The sequence below is a fragment of the Rhinatrema bivittatum genome, chromosome 4 (genome assembly GCF_901001135.1).
Source record: "Rhinatrema bivittatum chromosome 4, aRhiBiv1.1, whole genome shotgun sequence".
Lineage (NCBI taxonomy): Eukaryota > Metazoa > Chordata > Amphibia > Gymnophiona > Rhinatrematidae > Rhinatrema > Rhinatrema bivittatum.
The window spans coordinates 200,455,541-200,473,621 of NC_042618.1; positions in this window are offsets into that span (position 1 = coordinate 200,455,541).

Consider the following 18,081-nt stretch of genomic DNA (forward strand, 5'->3'; position numbering starts at 1 on the left):
CAGCTGGCAAGGGAGCTTTAACTGTCAAGGCACCAATTACAGTCAAAGCCGATAAGAGTATCCTCCTTATTTAATATGAAACGCTCCTTAGTTCAATAAGGGCCTGACATACTAAAAGGATTTTCCCATAGGAAGGATACTTTTTAAATGGGTCTAGCCAGGTTAAAATGCATACATAGGGATAGTTGTGGCACTTTGAAATTGCCCCCTTTCCCACTCCCCCCACCTCAATTTGGATATTGTAGCATGCCCCGGATGGGGCAGACCTGGGGGCAAGATTAGAATGGAAATGGGAAAATATATGCAAGATTTTTATTTTGAAATCCCCATGTGTACTTTACCATGGCTTTACCCCTGTAAAGCAGGGGTAAAGTCTTCAGGCCACACCAGTCCACATTTTCAAGGTAAATCTCTGTAGGGATATTCCCTTTGAAAATTTGCTTGCAGGTCTATAAGTACTGTCTTCAGTCTTCCCTTTCTCTTTCAAAATTGCTTCCTTTGTAGTTATGGGAATAATGTTTAACACACAGGGCCTACGTGTATGAAAGTTCAACCCTTTTTTTGCCCATTTTGTAAATCTCTTCCCTGGGACATGGAAGTGTGAGATTTATGATAGATACTAATATGCTAATTGACTCATCAAAGTTTCTCAGTTCAAATATATCTCTGAGGGTGCATGTGTGCATGTGAGTGTGTGAACATGCGTGCGTGTGTGTGTGTTATATAGCTGCTTGCGGGCCTAGCCACAAGCAGCCTCTTACCTCCAATGCGGCCTGAGCGCCGCCGCTATCTGTTCTTCACGGCAGGCAGAGCCGCCTCTGCCACTGCCACCTTTCACGTGGCCAGAGTGCCATCGCCGACTGGCTCCTTCTGCGGCGTGGAGCTGCCATCATCTTGGCCCTGCCTCACGGCCCAGAGGCCACCAGTGCTGCTGCTTCCATATGGCAGGAGTGCCGCCGCCGCCCTCTTCACTCCGCGGTGAGCGGAGCCACCGCCGTTGCCTGCCATTGCAGCAGGAAGCCACCGCTGACCTGCTCCTTCTTTGTGGCATGGAGCCGCTGACGTCTGGGCCCTGTTTCACGGCCCTGTGCTGCCTCCAGCCTTGATCTTCGTGGCATGGATGCTGCCGCCACTGTCCCCAGTCCTGGCCCCCCTCTAGGTGCATGGCTGTGCCTCTCTCGATTATTTAAAGGGCCCGCTGCGGGAAAATACCTGTGGCCCCACCTGATGATGTCATCTGGACGTCTTCTCTTCAGCCCTAAAAAAAGGGCTCCTTGTCAGTCCCTTGTTGCCTTCGCAAGGAGCCAGTCTGCTCCTGGATGCCTCGTCTGTTCCAGCTCTTCGTTCTAGGAGGCTCCAAGGTCCATCTTCGCTTCTTCAAGGTTCTCTGGTCTTCATGGGAGCTCCCTTGGTTCCTGGTCTCTCATCGGATCCTGCATCCTTGTCCGTCCTGTGCCTTGATGTTCCTGACTCCAGATGTTCCTGTCTCTAGATGTTCCTGATGTTCCGCGTTCCAATCTTGATCCTGATTTGTCTCCAGCTCTTTGTCCCGCTTCCAGGTTTCCTACTTTCCTGGCGTGCCACTTTCCTGGTGTGCCTACTTTCCTGGCGTACCACCATCATGGTCCGTGACCAGCCCATGGTGGGCTGAGTAGGACACTTCATGGCACTAGGCCTGTCTTCACGTCAGCAACGCAAGTCTCCTTAAGGCCCTTGATTTTAATGCCGAGGTCTGTTCCTGAATCTGAGTTCCGAGTCTTGAATCCTAAGTCTTGAATCCTGAGTCTTGAATCCTGTTCCCAGTCTTTGGAGTATCTTGCTCCTGCTTCTGTCCATGCCCAAGACTCAAGCCAGAACCTGCTGTGCTTCAGCGTGATCCACAACCAGCCACAGGCGGCTGTGTAGGGTGCACCTCGGTGCAGGCCTCTCCTGAATCTTTGACATGTTTCCACTTCCAAGCGTCCACCTTCTCGCCTGGAGTCTGCTTCACTTCTGGCGTGGTCCGCGACCAGCCATGGGCGGCTGTGTAGGGTGCACTGCGGTGCAATATGCACCCTGTACAAGTGCCTGAACCCCGAAACCTTGTTCGAGTCTTCCAAGTATTCTGAATCCTTGTCCAAGTCTTCCAAATATTCTGAATCCTTGTATGGTTCTTCAAGTATCCTGAAACCTCTTCCGAGTCTCCAAGTGCCTTGTCTCCTCCAAGTCTCCAGGTGCCTATGTCTCATCCAAGTTTCCAAGTGCCTACGTCTCATCCAAGTGCCTACATCTCATCCAAGTCTCCAAGTGCCATTGCCTGTCCTTGACCTCTGTCCTGTCGCACCTGCCATTCCCAGGCGATGAGTCCAAAAGGGCTATCAAGTGGCCGGAAGGCTACCCCAGAGACCAGCATTGTGTTGTTGGGGCTCTTCTGGTGCATTTGGGTTTGACAGAGGTCAGGGTTCCGAGTCTCTAACCTGTTCGCCCTTGCTCAGATGTGCCTCGCCTGCCTTGGCGCTTCTACGGAGTTTGCCCTCTGGGGCCGTGCCGTGGCATAAGGGCACACTATCTCCCCAGAATTGGGACCGCTCCCTAACGCTTCTGCAACAGTGTGTGTGTGTGTGTGTGTGTGTATATATATATATGTTCACAGCAACCAGGGAACAGAGTGGGGTGATCTGGAATAGAAATAGTTGGATCATGATTTAGAAAGTGTACCATATACAGGCTTGGGTATCTCAGCAACAGTACACAGTGTTAGCTTGCACACTTGTCATATCTTGCAAACTTGTCTTAGGTCAGAATGTAGGAATTAGAAACAGTAGAAAGTATAACATTCTAGTTAGTTTTGGTTCAACCCCCATGTATTGCTTATGGCACAATTACCAACTTCACCCCACTCCCATGTTCCCCCACCCCAAACTATGCATGAATTTTAAAAACTGTAGGGTACGATGTCTGCCCAAGGATCTTTCACACATATAGTGGAGGAGTAGCATAGTGGTTAGAGCAGTGGGCTATGAACCAGGAGACCAGTGTTTGAGTCCTGTTGTTGTTTCTTGGGCAAGTCACTTTACCCTCTATTGCTTCAGGTACAAACTTAGATTGTAAGCCTTCTGGGGATAGGGAAAATACCTACAGTACCTGAATGTAATCCACTTTGAAGTGCTGCAAAAAGTGAAATATAAAAAATCTAAATATAGGGTCATTTGTCAAAATGTATTGACAGACTCAGGTAAAAATAGAGAGATCCTGGATTCCTTTTAAGGGACTCTCCTCAGACAGATGGAAATGGAACCTGAGGGAAGGGGCAATTCTGGACTAGTGCTTACAAATGGAGAATCCCTAATGTCTGGATAGATACCCACTCAAACACCAGTGATAATTAGATAGTATAGACTGATATTAGGAATGTGCATTCATTTGAAACAATTGGTTAAAACACAATAAATTAGTCTGTTTTTGTTTCATTCGTGTACCCTCGAAAATGAGTCCCGTGAATGAAAAAAAAAAAAAGTCTCATTCGTTTATGTTTCCCATTCAAGTCTATTGCTCACTGAAATTTATGGCTATGTACTGCTGAGCAAAAAAAAACAACTGGTAACTTCAGCAACCAGCTCTTGCCTATGTTGTTACGCAAGTTGGCCACAGCAGACCCGTGGCTCGGCCCCCTCACCTCTTTCAAAGTCATCCAGCATCTGGTTCCTCGTCTCTGGCGGCTGTGGGCCACCGGTTCCGTCCTCGGGCCACCCCTGGAGCCTCTGGCTCTGCTGCAGCTCCTGATGTTCCACGTTGGGCCTCTCCGTATGGCCCGCGGAGACACGCCGTCCCGACCAGCATCGTGCCCCTCCCTAGGCACAGGCGCGCACAGCTAGTCCTTAAATAGGGCCCGTGGTGGGAACTTGGCTGCGGCCCTGGATGATGACGTTGACAGAGCTCTGGTATATAATCCCAGGCTCCGCTCTCTCAAATTGCCTTTGCAACAGGTCCCCTCACTAGTGGAGTACTTGTTGCCTCTTCAGTTCCTGGTTCCCGATTCTGATTACCTTCATTCCTGTTTCCTGTTCCTGTGTTCCTGTTCCTTCGTCTCGCCTTCGGATTGCTAACTTGGTTTGACCTCTGCATTACCTGACTACTCTGTTGCCTCTCTCCAGCCCCGGACCTCTGCATCATGTTACGGCCGCCAGCTGTGGTGGTCCGCGACCGGGGCCGGCCACTCACCCGCGGCGTCGGGCCCTTCCTGGGATGGCTGCAGGAGCCGGCAGCCGCCGGTGAGATCCCCTTCGCGGCTGTGCCGATCCAAGATGGCCGCCGTCCTGCTGACTCCGCCCCCACCGGGCCTCCTAGAGCCGCGTGCGCAGCTGCTGAAATGATTTAAAGGGGCCATGACAGGAAATGGTCATGGCTCCTCTTCGGGACTTCTTCCTGGTGCCCTTTATTTAAGGCAAGGTCTGCTTCTCAGACCTTGCCTTGGTATCTTGGCTCTTGGTCCTGTGCCTTGAGTTCTTGGTCCGCTGCCTGCTTGTCTGGTTCCTGTTTGTCTTGATCCTGTTCCTGGTTCTCCCCTCGTTGGATGGATTTCCTCTGGCTTCGACCCCTGGACCGGCTTCCGATCATTCTTCTGGCTTTGACCCCTGGAACAGCTTCCGACCATCCTTCGACTTCGACCTGCTGGAGGCGCCAGCTATCTGGATTACACGACCTGCAGGAGGCGCCTGAATCCAGATCTTCTTCAGTCTCCAGGAAGCCTTCTAAGTCCCAGCGGCCGGGATCCTACGGGCTCCTCCTGGGGGAATCGCGAGCTTCCAAGGTGAAGTCTTCATTTCACGTCTACATCACCAGGCCTCGCCTTCCGATGGTAGGTACCTAAGAGGGTTTACTCTATTAGGTAGCACTGACTCTACCTTGGACCAAGGGTCCACTGCCAGAACTATAACACATCACTTGACCATGCCGTTGCTTCTCTCCAGCCCTGGACGTATGCTTCATCTGACCATCCTTTTGACTCTCTCCTCATCTAGACCTCAGCCTTGCTTGCCACTGCTTCCAGACTGCCACCAGCCCTGATCCCAGCTTGCTTAAAGATGCCTCTTCAGCCTTTGTCCTGGATGTGGTTCATTCAGGTTTTGACCTGCTCTTCCTCAGGTTCCTTCTGTCAGACTGTGTTCCTATTGGCACCTGGGTCTCCGGGACTCCGCCTCGTCCAGTACAGACTGATACCTACACTAGTTGCTGCCTCTGGGCTGACCTCGATCCATCCTTCGACGACCACTGACGGAGGCCACCTAAGTCCAGCTGGCCCCGGCACCCAAAGGCTCAACCCGCAGGGAACGAGGGCTGGTATTGGTGAAGTGCCAGCCGGCCTCCGGCCGTCAGCCCTCTCTGCCTGCCGACAGTGGGGACCCGTAGGATCCCTCCAACGGGTAGCATCAACCCCACCTTGGCCCAAGGGTCCACCTCCGGCGCAACATATGTGACTTCACAGCATTGTCAGAGCCTTGTTAGAGGCTAAGGCAGGACAAGTTGGCAAGATAACCACATAGAAAACAAATCACAGTGAAGCATCTTTCTAAAGTATAGCTGCTATCTGAATCAAGTGACTTTGATCCACACCCACTGCAAAGTCTGAGCACGTGCAAGAAGCAGTCTGCATTTTCTCTCTACCTCTTGGCAGAGAAAGTAGAAGCTCTCACAGAGTTTTAAAAAAAACAAACTTCAAAACTTTTGGAAAAGGCTGCTTCTGATATTTTCTGTGGTCTAAGTCACTGTGGCAGAAAGAGAAGCAGTGCACTGCTGCTTTTGATATTTCTTTTCACTGAGGGAAGATTAAGATGGGTGACAGTATGAAGATTACAGTGGCAACAGTGCTAGTGAATATTTTTGTCTCTGTCTAGACATCAGTGAGGTAAACACTACAGTGCACACTGAGAGAATTAAGAGAATAGTCTTAGCAGGCTTCTAGTCCTTTTGGTTATGCTGGTATTTAACAGGGTTTTTTTTTTTTGTGTGTGTGGATTTAGTCATTACTACTGCACACAGCACAGCACACATACATTGTATATGTGTCTGTGTGTGTGACAGTTATCCATACAGTGAGTGGTAATATCAATTTGATTGGGGGTACAGTTACAGTATCAATAAATAAATTCAATTGTAATATCCAAACCCTCAGCAGGCATTGCACTTCAACAAATTCCATCATGTCAGGAAAAAAGAGAGGAGGGAATACTGGCAGGGCTGGCAGAGATAGAGGAACTGGTGCAGAGGCAACCCAGCATTGTAGCAAAGTGTTGTGATATCGAGGTGTTTGGCGGATTCTCAGGGGCAACAGTGATGGTATCTCCTACGGGGAGGAGCCCCGTAGGGAACTGAAGCACCGGGCTAGACTCAGATGCATAAACACAAAGGGACGGATTTTAAAAGGCCCGCACGCGTAAATCCTTCCGGATTTACGCGTGCAGGGCTCTCGCGTGCCGGCGCGCCTATTTTGCATAGACCAACGGTGCGCGTAAAGCCCCGGGACGCGCGTAAGTCCCGGGGCTTTCGAAAAGGGGAGGGAGGGGGCGTGTCCGGGGGCGTTCCCGAAACGACGCAGCGTTTCGGGGGCATGCCGTGGCATTTCGGGGGTGGGCCCAGGGGCATGGCGCCGGCCCAGGGGCGTGGTCGAGGCCTCCGGACCAGCCCCCGGGACCGGAGGACAGAGCAGGGCTGCCGGCCGACGCGCCGAAAGCAGGTGTAACTTTGCCGACAAAGGTAAGGGGGGGGGGGGGGTAGATAGGGCTGGGGGGTTGGGTTAGGTAGGGGAAGGGAGGGCGAAGAAAAGTTCCCTCCGAGGCCGCTCCGATTTCGGATCTGCCCCAAAGAATATATCTTTTATTATACAGCTAGTGTGGACCACCAGAGGTGGCAGTAGAGAGTAGATTAGGTAGCAACAGTCTGTGGTCCTTGGCGTAGGAGACCCGTCCCACAATGGTGTTGTAAGGCCCCGATGCAGATGTCCAGTAAGGCATTGTAGGAGACACAGACTGGCAGATATTATAATACACTCCCTTGTAGCTGAGTAGATAGAATTCCCAATGAGTAGTAGAGAGAGGATAGGTATTAACAGTCTGTAATCCTCGGCAGAGGAGACCCGTTCCACAATGGTGGTGTAGGGCCCAAAGCAGATGGGCAGCGAGGAGCTGTAGATGGACAGACTGAAAGAAGCTGTACTCACTCTCTGTAGCTGACAGGTAGTGTTCCAGCAGTTTGAAGAATTGGTAGCAGGCACAAGGATAGACACACAGGCCCTCGAGTAGCGAGTACCTGTATTTAGGATAGGCACCTGGAAATAAGCAAAGGGCCCCCAAGGAGCAGGTATCCAGGTTAGTAGAATCCTGGAGGGCGAAGGTAGCTTCCAGCAGAGTAGAAGCGGCAGAGCAGCTTCAGACTGGAACAAATCCAATCTGTTGCTAACTCGGCAAGAGTCAGCAAATAGGCAACCTTTTGAATGCAGAAGCAGTGAAGTCACTCGAGGGGGATGCCCCTGAGGTTCGCGCCAACACTGCTACAAGATGTGAGGCCTAAGCACGCACGCGCCCTAGGAGGCCTCAGGTCAACATGGTGAGACGCCGCGCCAGAGCCGCTACGGACGCCATTCTCCCAAGGCTGGTGGAGAAGGCTGAAATAGAGGTGAGGCATGTTGGGCAAAGCCATTTGAGACCGACGGACGCACCACAAAGATTGTAAAAAAAAGTCAGTCCTGTTCCCAAATTAAAGAGAGATTTTTTAGCCACCTAGTGACAGAAGTAGAAGGTAGCTCAAGGCAGAAGAAAATGAAATTTGGAGAGCAAGTGCTATCACCACCTATGCCTCTTCCTCTAGTTTTGGAGCAGAGGGAAAAGGTGGGAGAGTCATCCAAAACTGGCAGTAGCATGTCAGGGACACAGACAAAGGCAAGTAAAATGCAACAGCCAAACCAGCACCACACTCCTCTATGGTTCCTGCTTCTAAGACAGAGAAGGCACTGATTTTACCAACTGATTCAGAGAAAGAATATTGTTTGGGATCCTCTGAATCAGAAGATATTGAAAAGCTAGTAGATTGCGAGAATTTGGAAAGTTTAGTCAGTAGTAGGGATGTGAATCGTTTTTCAACGATTAAAATTATCATCCGATAATTTTAAAATCGTCTTAAATCATTAAAGAACACGATACAATAGGAATTCTAATGATTTATCGTTAAAAAATCGTTAATCGGGTTAGTGCACACTAACCGGGAGTTAGTGCGCACTAACAGAAAATGATACAAATTGACACTTTCCAGGTCAGTTAGGAATGAATATGTATTCCTATTGGCTGGCTGCCCTCTTATTTATTGATGTTACCAAGGTTCCCACTGAGGTGGTGGTTGGGGGGATGGGAAATGGAAACGGTTGGTAGCTTGACAAAAAAAGTAATGTGATCAGTCAATGTGACTAGAACTTGTGCCTATCCCTGATACCGGGGGTGTTGTGATCTTCCTGCACTCAGTGCCATATCCCTGATACTGGGAGTGTTGTGATCTTCCTGCACACAGTGCCCTAACCCTGATACCAGGAGTGTTGTGATCTTCCTGCACACACTGCCCTAACCCTGATACCAGGGGTGTTGTGATCTTCCTGCACACAGTGTTGTGATCTTCCTGCAGGCAGTGCCCTAACCCTGATACCAGGGGTGTTGTGATCTTCCTGCACACAGTGCCCTAACCCTGATACCGGGAGTGTTGTGATCTTCCTGCACGCAGTGCCCTATCCCTGATACCGGGGGTGTTGTGATCTTCCTGCACTGAGCAGGGATAGGGCACTGCGTGCAGGAAGATCACAACACTCCCGGTATCAGGGTTAGGGCACTGCGTGCAGGAAGATCACAACACCCCTGGTATCAGGGATAGGGCACTGCGTGCAGGAAGATCACAACACTCCCGGTATCAGGGTTAGGGCACTGTGTGCAGGAAGATCACAACACCCCTGGTATCAGCCCTTTAAAAGGGCTCAGTTCCTGTTCCTCAGGGCCTTCAGATCCAGAATCCACAGTTGTCTGTGTTCCTCTTCGGGTCAAGGTCCTCCTTGGTTTTTACTTGTCTAGATGGCGCTTTGTTCCGTGTTCCTGATGTTCCTGGTCTCATCCTTCGTTGAAGCTCCTTCATCACCTGTTCCATGTCCTGATGTTCCATGGTTCCGTTCCTGAGTGCTGATGTTCCAGATGTTCCATGTTCTTGATGTCTTGGTCCAGATGTCTTCGTCTCTGCAACTAGTTCCCAGTTTCCTGCGTCCACCTTTCCTGGCATGCCACCATCGTGGTCCATGACCAGCCCATGGGGGGCTGTGTAGGGTCCTTCGTGGTACAAAGCCTTTTTCTCGTATGCAGCGCAAGTCTCCAGAAGACCCTTGTTTTTAATGTTCCGTGTTCCGAGTCTTGAATCCTGTCCCATCTTCGGAGTTCCTTTCCTGCTTCCGTCCATGCCCAAGACTCTGCCAGAACCTGCTCTGCTCCAGCATGCCCTACACAGCCACAGGTGGCTGTGTAGGGCACACCCCGGTGCAGGCCTCTATTGAATCTTCGACATGTCCCAGTCTCAAGTTCCACTACTTCGCCTGGAGTCTGCTTCACGCTCAGCGTGGTCCGTGACCAGCCATGGGCAGCTGTGTAGGGTGCGCTGCGATGCAGTTCTCACCCAGTACTTTCGCCTGAGTCCTGAAACCTGCCTGAGACTTTCTGAGTAACCTGAATCCTTGTTCCGAGTCTTCTGAGTAACCTGAATCCTTGTTCTGAGTCTTCTGAGTAAGCTGAATCCTTGTCTGACTCCTTCCAAGTTCCAAGTCTTCATCTGAGTCCTTCCAAGTTCCAAGTTCCAAGTCCTCGTCTTGTTCCTGCCCTCAGCCTCTGTCTGGCCTCACGCACTTGTCGTTCCCAAGTGGAGGGTCCAAAAAGGCTTTCAAGTGGCCGGAAGGCTACTCCTGAGACCAGCATTGCTTTGCTGGGTTTCCTTGGTGCATGTAGGTCCAGCGGAGGGCTGATCCTGCTTGGTGCCTGGTCCAAGTTCCTTGCTTTTGTTCCAGTCCTGCTTTGTTCCTGCTCCGCCAGTGCTTGCATGCGCTCCCCTCCCACAGTGTGGCTCGGGGCTCCTCTCTGAGTCATGCCGTGGTTCAGGGGCTCACACTTTCCCATGAGCCAGCGGCCGCGCCCATATCAGGACCTGTAGGTCGTGGTCCCAACAGTATCTGAAGGACATGAGCCTGGTGAACTGTGCCTGCAATGGGCTCAAGTTCCTGGATATTTTTTGAACCTTGTTCCTTGCATAGAAAAATGTTTTTCTCTTAGTTCCTGGACCCTTTTGCCTGGTTAAAATTTTTTTGTTATTGGTCTCTCTTCTGAATATGTCCGGATTATCATGACCCACAGGAGGCGCCTACATCCACATTTTTTAAACCAGTCCAGTCCTGGAATTCCTTTCGACCAGCAGGAGGCACCTGCACTTGTTCCAGACACCATCTCTGCTCATCCCGCAGAGATGTGGTGTTCCATTATGGGTTCTACACGGCCTGCAGGAGGCACCTTCGCCCAGGTTTTCACATCACCATTACCAAGCTCTGCTTCTTCGCTGAGCATCTTCAAGCTTCAAGGAGTGTACGCCTACTTGAATTAAATTACAGCAGCTCCAGGTCTTTGGGTTTGAATGACCTGCAGGAGGCGCCTGCACCCTAGGCCTGGCTTCATTCCACCAGTTCTAATTCAGCCTATGCCTTATCCAGCTTGGTACTTGTCATGGAATCAATTACAACTATAATCCTGACTCTGCTCTGTACAGTGGGAGTTCCACATTCTAATTCCACTCCAGTTTTCAGTGGTGTCACTATGTGTTTCTTCTCTTTAATTCCAGCGTGGTGAGTTGCTTGTATCTACAGCTTACAGATCACCATCCATCCTTCTGGTGTCCATCAAACATCTTCTGAGCTGATAGAGTCTGGAATGGGAAATCCGACTTGTTCTTCATCTGTCCATCTGATGCTGTTTCCGTTACCAGTCAAGGTCCGTGATCGCCACTTTCAGGCTTGTCTGGAAAACCTGCATTGTCCTTCAGCTCAAGTTTCCATCAGGAAGGACCCCTTGCTCCATCTAAGGGAGGATCTTCAAGGATGAACAAATTTTGCCAGCCTTTAAACTGTTTACACCTATCAAGCCATTCTGGAGATCCTCTTCTAGAAATGGTCCCTTGTATAAAGCTGGGCAATTAATGCTGTTGACCTTCTAGCTCCTTATGGAACAATTTATCTCTCCACTTGTCTACCACAACTCCATGTACCATCTGTCTTTAAGGGGTATAAAATTGCACCAAGACCAGCTTCCATCTTTTGAGCAATGTTTGTTGAACTGTCTAGCTCCACGTGGTGCTCCTCATACCAATGATTATCTAACTAGTGGTATCTGCAAGTTTGCATTCTCATGATACACAATCTTGCATCCAAGATTCCAACAGTGATGCCTTAAACCACTATTGGCTAGTGCTCTCTAGAAGAAGATGCTGTGGAGGTGTTAATCACTCTCGCCTTGCTGCAATAGAAACCTGAACTGGACCATCCCTTAAGATGCTTTTTCCACTTTTATGCCTCCAAGTCAACTTGAGTCATGTCTTCTTTGAGTTTAATCGTGTGTACCTTGTCTTCTTTATGTTGCTTCACCTCATCGCTTCAGCTCCTTCCAAGCTTTGAAGATTCTTGTGTTTGGACCCCCTAGTTCTCCAGCTGGTATAGAAGATATGCCTTCTTGTCTTCAACCATTGAGAAGAGGCTGAAGGGGGCTTTGAGGAGGGGGTGCTGTTACGATCCTGCTCACGGACCCCATCCCGTGAGCAGGCCTTCACTCACCGCCCGAGCCACCGCCGACTGTCTCCACGGTGGGCCACCGTGCTTCCGACTTTTTTCTGCTTGGCCTGTGCCGATGCTGAGTCACTGTTCCTTTGCAGCGTGGAGCCGCCGCCAACTTTCCTTTTTGCGGCCTTGTGCTGCTGCCAGAGCTCCGCCTCCGCAGTGGGGAATTCCCCGCTGCGATTCCCCTAAGCAGCCGGGAACCGCTGCCAGTGCTGCTGCCTTCATCTTGTGGCCTAGTGCCGCCCCAGGATGACCTCACTTTGTGGTCTGGGCCTCTGCTGCAACCTCCACCTCTGCGGCCTGGGGGCTGCTGCCAGAGATCCTTTCCGCGGCCTGTGCCACCACCAGGAAGCCGCTGCTGGGGCCTGAGCCTTCTGTGTTCATCACACGGCAAGGACACCGCTGTCCAAGGTCCTGTTCCACTCTCTGGCCCTCCTCTAGGCGCCGGCACATGCCTCTTCCTCTGCATTTAAAGGGCCAGTGGCGGGAAAAGCCCGCGGCCTCACCAGAAGTCTTCATTCTTCAATTTCCTGTTTCAGCCCTATAAAAAGGCTCAGTTCCTGTTCCTTGAGGCCTTCGAATCCAGAATCCACAGTTGTCTGTGTTCCTCCTCGTGTCAAGGTCCTCCGTGGTCTTCACTTGTCTAGATGGCTCTTTGTTCCATGTGCCTGGTCTCCTCGTCCTGATGTTCCTCGTCCTTCATCAGAGCTCCTTCATCGCCTGTTCAATGTCCTGATATTCCATGGTTCCGCTCCTGAGTGCTGATGTTCCAGATGTTCCATGTTCCTGAGTCTTGGTCCAGATGCCTTCGTCTTTGCCTCTGCAACCAGTTCACAGGTTCCTGCGTCCACTTTTCCTGGCGTGCCACCGTTGTGGTCCGTGACCAGCCCATGGGGGGCTGTGTAGGGCGCTTCATGATACAAGGCCTTCTTCTAGTCTGTAGTGCAAGTCTCAGGAAGACCCTTGTTTTTAATGTTCTGAGTTCCGAGTCTTGAATCCTGTCCCATCTTTGGAGTTTCTTGCCTGCTTCCATCCATGCCCAAGATTCTGCCAGAACCTGTTCCGCTCCGGCGTGGTCCACGACCAGCCACAGGCGGCTGTGTAGGGCATGCCCCAATGCAGGCCTTTACTGAATCTTCGACATGACCCAGTCTCAAGTTCCACTACTTCGCCTGGAGTCTGCTTCATGCTCAGTGTGCTCCGCGACCAGCCATGGGCGGCTGTGTAGGGTATGCTGCGATGAAGTTCTCACCCAGTACTTTCGACTGAGTCCTGAAACCTGTCTGAGACCTTCTGAGTAACCTGAATCCTTGTTCCGAGTCTTCTGAGTGAGCTGAATCCTTGTCCGAGTCTTCTGAGTAATCTGAATCCTTGTCTGAGTCCTTCCAAGTTCCAAGTCCTCATCTGAGTCTTTCCAAGTTTTTGGTCTTTTTCTATGATGAAAGGTTCTCTTTATATTTAAAAACTCTTTACTGGACATGGGATATGCATAGGAGGGCACATACGGTATGTACTCCTCAATACAGATTGGAGATGACAAGCAAAAATGTCTTTTGTTACTCATCTATTTCGTGTGTTAAAGGAAAGGGATCAAATCTAGGTGCCAGGGTGATCCGGAAAACTTCAGACTGGCGAACCTGATATCTGTGCTGGGCAAAATGGTAGAAGCTCTTCTGAAGAACAAAGTTACTGACCATCTGGATAGACTAATGGGATAGAGCCAACATGGATTTAACAAAAGGAAGTTTTGCCTTACAAATCTGTTACACTTTTTTTGAAGGGCATTATGAGGGTGACCGAGCGAATCATCTAGCCTAAAGCAGAAAAGCCACACTGACTCCAGCCTTTCTTTAATGCAATTTCAGCTTTATTAGCCTTCACAGCACTTTAATACCACAGTAGACTGCCTTAACTCTGGCCAGTGAACATAGCACAAGAGTGGACTGCCCATTTTTGCAATACTCTTCCCATTCCTTCTGGTTTGGGTCAGAATAGATATACAGGAGCTACCTCTCCTGAAGACACGGGGGCCTGCTGAACCCAGCTGAGCTTATAATCTTATCCTGTCCCAGCTGGTCCCATCCTCCAGACTCTCCATCGCCCCACAGGGTCCTGCCCACAGAGCTCTCTCCCTCTGTGGGATTTAAGGTGGAGCAGGCATCTGATCTGATCCTTCACACACAAAAGGGGGAAAACAGGGTTATTCCATCACATATACCCCTCCTCAGCTTCATCCCATTGGTCTGAGTGTTTTTTACTTCCCCCTGGATCCTATCCAGAGGGAAGTAAAAAACTAGCTGCAGGAAGCCTAGCTGCAGGAAGCCTTCATCTGGCTTCCTGCAGATAGGCTTGGGGACAGGGATCTAGGGTCACACTCACCCCCACACATAAGGGTTATCCCAAATACCATTCATGCCATCCACTGCAGCCCTTGCCTGGTGTGCACCCCCAGTCCTTTAACTGAGTCTATCTGTAGCTCTGGGTTCTACTTCCACCCTAGCGGGACTCCTTGGACTTACTGTGGGACTTGCAGTGAGTATTCTTCACTCATTTCTGTGGTGACTTGTGCCTCCTCTGTACCATCATGATTTTGCCCTCTGGTGACTCCACCACAGCTCTCGCTGACTCCTTATCAGTGCCACCTATTAGCTCCTCTATAGGCTCTCCATGGCTCCTCCTTCTGGGATCTCCATGGCAGCGCCTCCATCTGAGTTCTCTGTAGCCCCTTCTCTCAGGAATCCATGGCCTCTGCGGCCCCTTCAACTGGCAGTGCTTCTTTCAGGCTCCTCCTTGCTGCCTTACTCTTGCCACTTGGTACTGCCCCGTTCTGGACAGTCTGTGTCGCCCTCTCCAGGGCTGTCTTCAGCATTTGGGTATGCTACAGAGCCTTACTCTAGACTTTCTGTAGTGCTGAACTCAGGTCTCCCTACAGAACCCCCTCTCAGGCTTTTTCCTACTGCATTCCAGGCTATCTGTGACTCTTCTCTCAGAGGTCTCCACAGACCATCTCTGTTTAGATCACTCCTTTAAGCTCCTCCATGAGCTCTCAGGTAATACAGTCTTCTCTGCATTCCCAGTGGTCTTCTCAGCACTTTCCCACAGGTCAGTCACCCTGCAGGACATCTCTGCGAGCATCTAATCCAGCTTCTTCAGGAATTGGCGAGACTGGAAGATTGGGCATCCAAATGGCAGATTAAATTTAATGAGGACAAGTGCAAGGTGATGCAGATAAGGAAAAATAACCCATGCTGTAGTTACACAATGGTAGGTTCCATGTTACGAGTTACCACCCAGGAAAAAGATCTAGGCATCATATTTGATACACATTGAAATCATTGGCTCAGTGTGCTACAACAGTCATAAAAGCAACCAGAATGTTAGGAATTATTAGGAAGGGAATGACAAATAAAATGGAGAATGTCATAATGTCTTTGTATTGCTCCATAGTGAGGCTACCCCTTGACTACTGTGTGCAATTCTATCACTACTTCTCAAGAAAAATATAGTTGCACTGGAGAAGGTACAGAGAAGGGTAACCAAAATGATAAATGGGATGGAACAGCTCTCCTATGAGGAAAAGCTTAAGAGGTTATGCTTGTTCAGCTTGGAGAAGAGATGGCTGAGGGGGGGATATGATAGAGGTCTATAAAATCATGAGAGGACTAGAATGGATAAATGTGAATTGGATATTTACTCTTTCAGATAATAGAAGATGGCAAGTAGCACATTTAAAACAAATAGAAGAAAAATATTTTTCACTCAAATCACAATTAAGCTCTGAAATTTGTTGCCACAGTTAAGGCAGTTAATCTAGCTGGGTTCAAAAAAGGTTTGGATAAGTTCATGGAGGAGAAGTCCATAAACTGCTATAAATCAAGTTGACTTAGGGGTAGATTTTTAAAAAAAGCGCATGATGGGGGTGCATGTGCTTGCGCTACCCGGCGCACACCGGCAAGTTGCGTGCGTGCTGGGTCGAGCGTCGGGTAGCGAGCCGGCACACGATCCTCTGACACAGCGGCAAATGGCCGCTGTGCCAGAGGCCTCTGACCCTGCCCCCGGACCACCCTGCCCCACCCCCAACCTGCCCCTTTCTGCCCCTTTTTCGAAGCCCCGGGACTTAGACGCATCCTAGGGCTTTACGCGCGTCGCCAGGCCTTTATAAAATATCCGGCCCTTAGGGAATAGCCACTGCTATTTCTGGCATTAGTAGTATGGGATCTATTTAATATTTGGGTATTTGCCAGGTACTTGTAACCTGGATTGACCACTGGTAGAAACAGGATGCTGGGCTGGATCGATCCTCGATTTGACCCAGTATGGCAACTTCTTAAGTTCTTATGTTCTTTCATTGACTGGCTGCTTGAGCTTATCTGAAATGATTATTCCTAGATCTCATTCTTATTTGACAATTTCCAGTTCTTCTTCAGATTTATAAGCCTGATTTTTAATAATCTGTGTAAGTAAACAAATGCACATGAAGTGGGCCTGTGGAGATGTATGTGTTGCATTCGTGCCTGTTCTCGCCCTCGCTCCACCCTCTCTACCTTAGTGGTGACTCCTTCTTCGGGTCTGATGGACAGAAGCTGCCGCGGCTTCTCCTCGCCGTACTTCCTGGTATCCCCGGGCTGGCCTGACGCTGCGGATCCGCCATGTCCCTGATGATATAAGGGTGCACATGGGCGTTCCAGAGATGTACTGGCAAGGGCGCTAACCTTGGGGGCGTCCCCCCGTAGTGACGTTATCCGCTTCCACTTTAAAGGGTAATTGTTTGCTACTCTTAAACGAGTTAGCAAGGGACTCAGTTGGACTAGCTTCGGCTGTCCAAGAATACTTGCACTCGGGGAATTCGTTCTCCACTACTCTGCCTCCACCAACTTACCTAGGGGTACCCGCTCCTCGGGGGCTCCGCTCTCTCTTCTTGATTTCAGATACGAAGACTAGATCCGGTACTCGCTCCACAAGGGCCTATGTCCCTGAATGCTCAGAAGACTCCTACTGCCTGGAAGCGATCGCAGACGTGAATACTGTGAGTTCTAATACAGATAGGAACCGGTACTCGCTCCACGAGGGCCTATGTTCCTAATCTCCGAAGACTCCCTTCTGTCTAAGACGTTATCGCAGGTACAGAGATCATGAGTCATTATTGCAGACTGCAGATAGGAACCAGTACTCGCACCACGAGGGCCCATGTTCCTAAATCCCTTCTCAACTCTCTTCTATCTCAAGAAGCTATCGCATACCTATATCTGAAGGACTACTATTTCAGAATACAGATAGGAACCGGTACTTGCTCCACGAGCGCCTATGTTCCTATATCCCTTCTCAACTCTCCTCTATATCAGAAGCTATCATGTTATAGCCGCGGTCGCCGCGTTTGCGACCGGGCTCTTACCTCCTCCGCAGGGTCCGGTGGTCGGCCGCGAGCCGCGGGAACCAGGGCCGGCCTAGCCGCATGGCGACGGTCTCTCCTCATGGGAGACGCTGCCGAGCCCCGAAGATGACTCCTCCCCCGAAGGGGAACGCGCGCGCGCGAGGGGCCGGCTTTTGACAGTCCAGCACCCGGATGTGCTGAACCGCCCCCTGTCTGACGTCAGCACCGGCGAGGGATTTAACTCGGCTTCACTCCTTCCTACTTTGCCTTGCAACGAGGTCACTTCGGTGAGTTAGTTGCCGTTCCAGGTGCTCCTGTTCCTGCTTGCCAGTTTCAGCATTCCTGATCCTGATTCTTGTTACCTGCTTTGACCTCGGATCGTCTCCTCGCTTGTGTATCCTGCTGCCTGCCTTGACCACGGATTGACTTCTCGCTTGTGTTTTCTGCTGCCTGCCTCGACCACGGATTGACTTCTCGCTTGGGTTTCCTGCTGCCAGCCACGACTCCGGTTCGTCTCCACTCTCTCTTCTGCCTTCACTCCGGTTCCAGGTTTTCTTCCACGCCAGCCTTCGCCTAAGTCCCAGCGGTCCGGGTTCCTACGGGCTCCTCCTGGGGGGACCTCAGACTTCCAGGGCGAAGCCACCTAAGCCCTAGCGACCCGTGTGTCCACAGCTCCTCTGGGGGCGTCACGGGTTTCCAGGCGAAGTTCTATCTGCGGCTGTGCGTGTCTGCCTCCCGACCGCTGCTCGACGACGGTCGGCCTAAGGATCCACGTCTGAATCCCAACATATCATATATCTATTTCCTGCGAATTCTATTATAGATTGCAGATAGGAACCGGTAC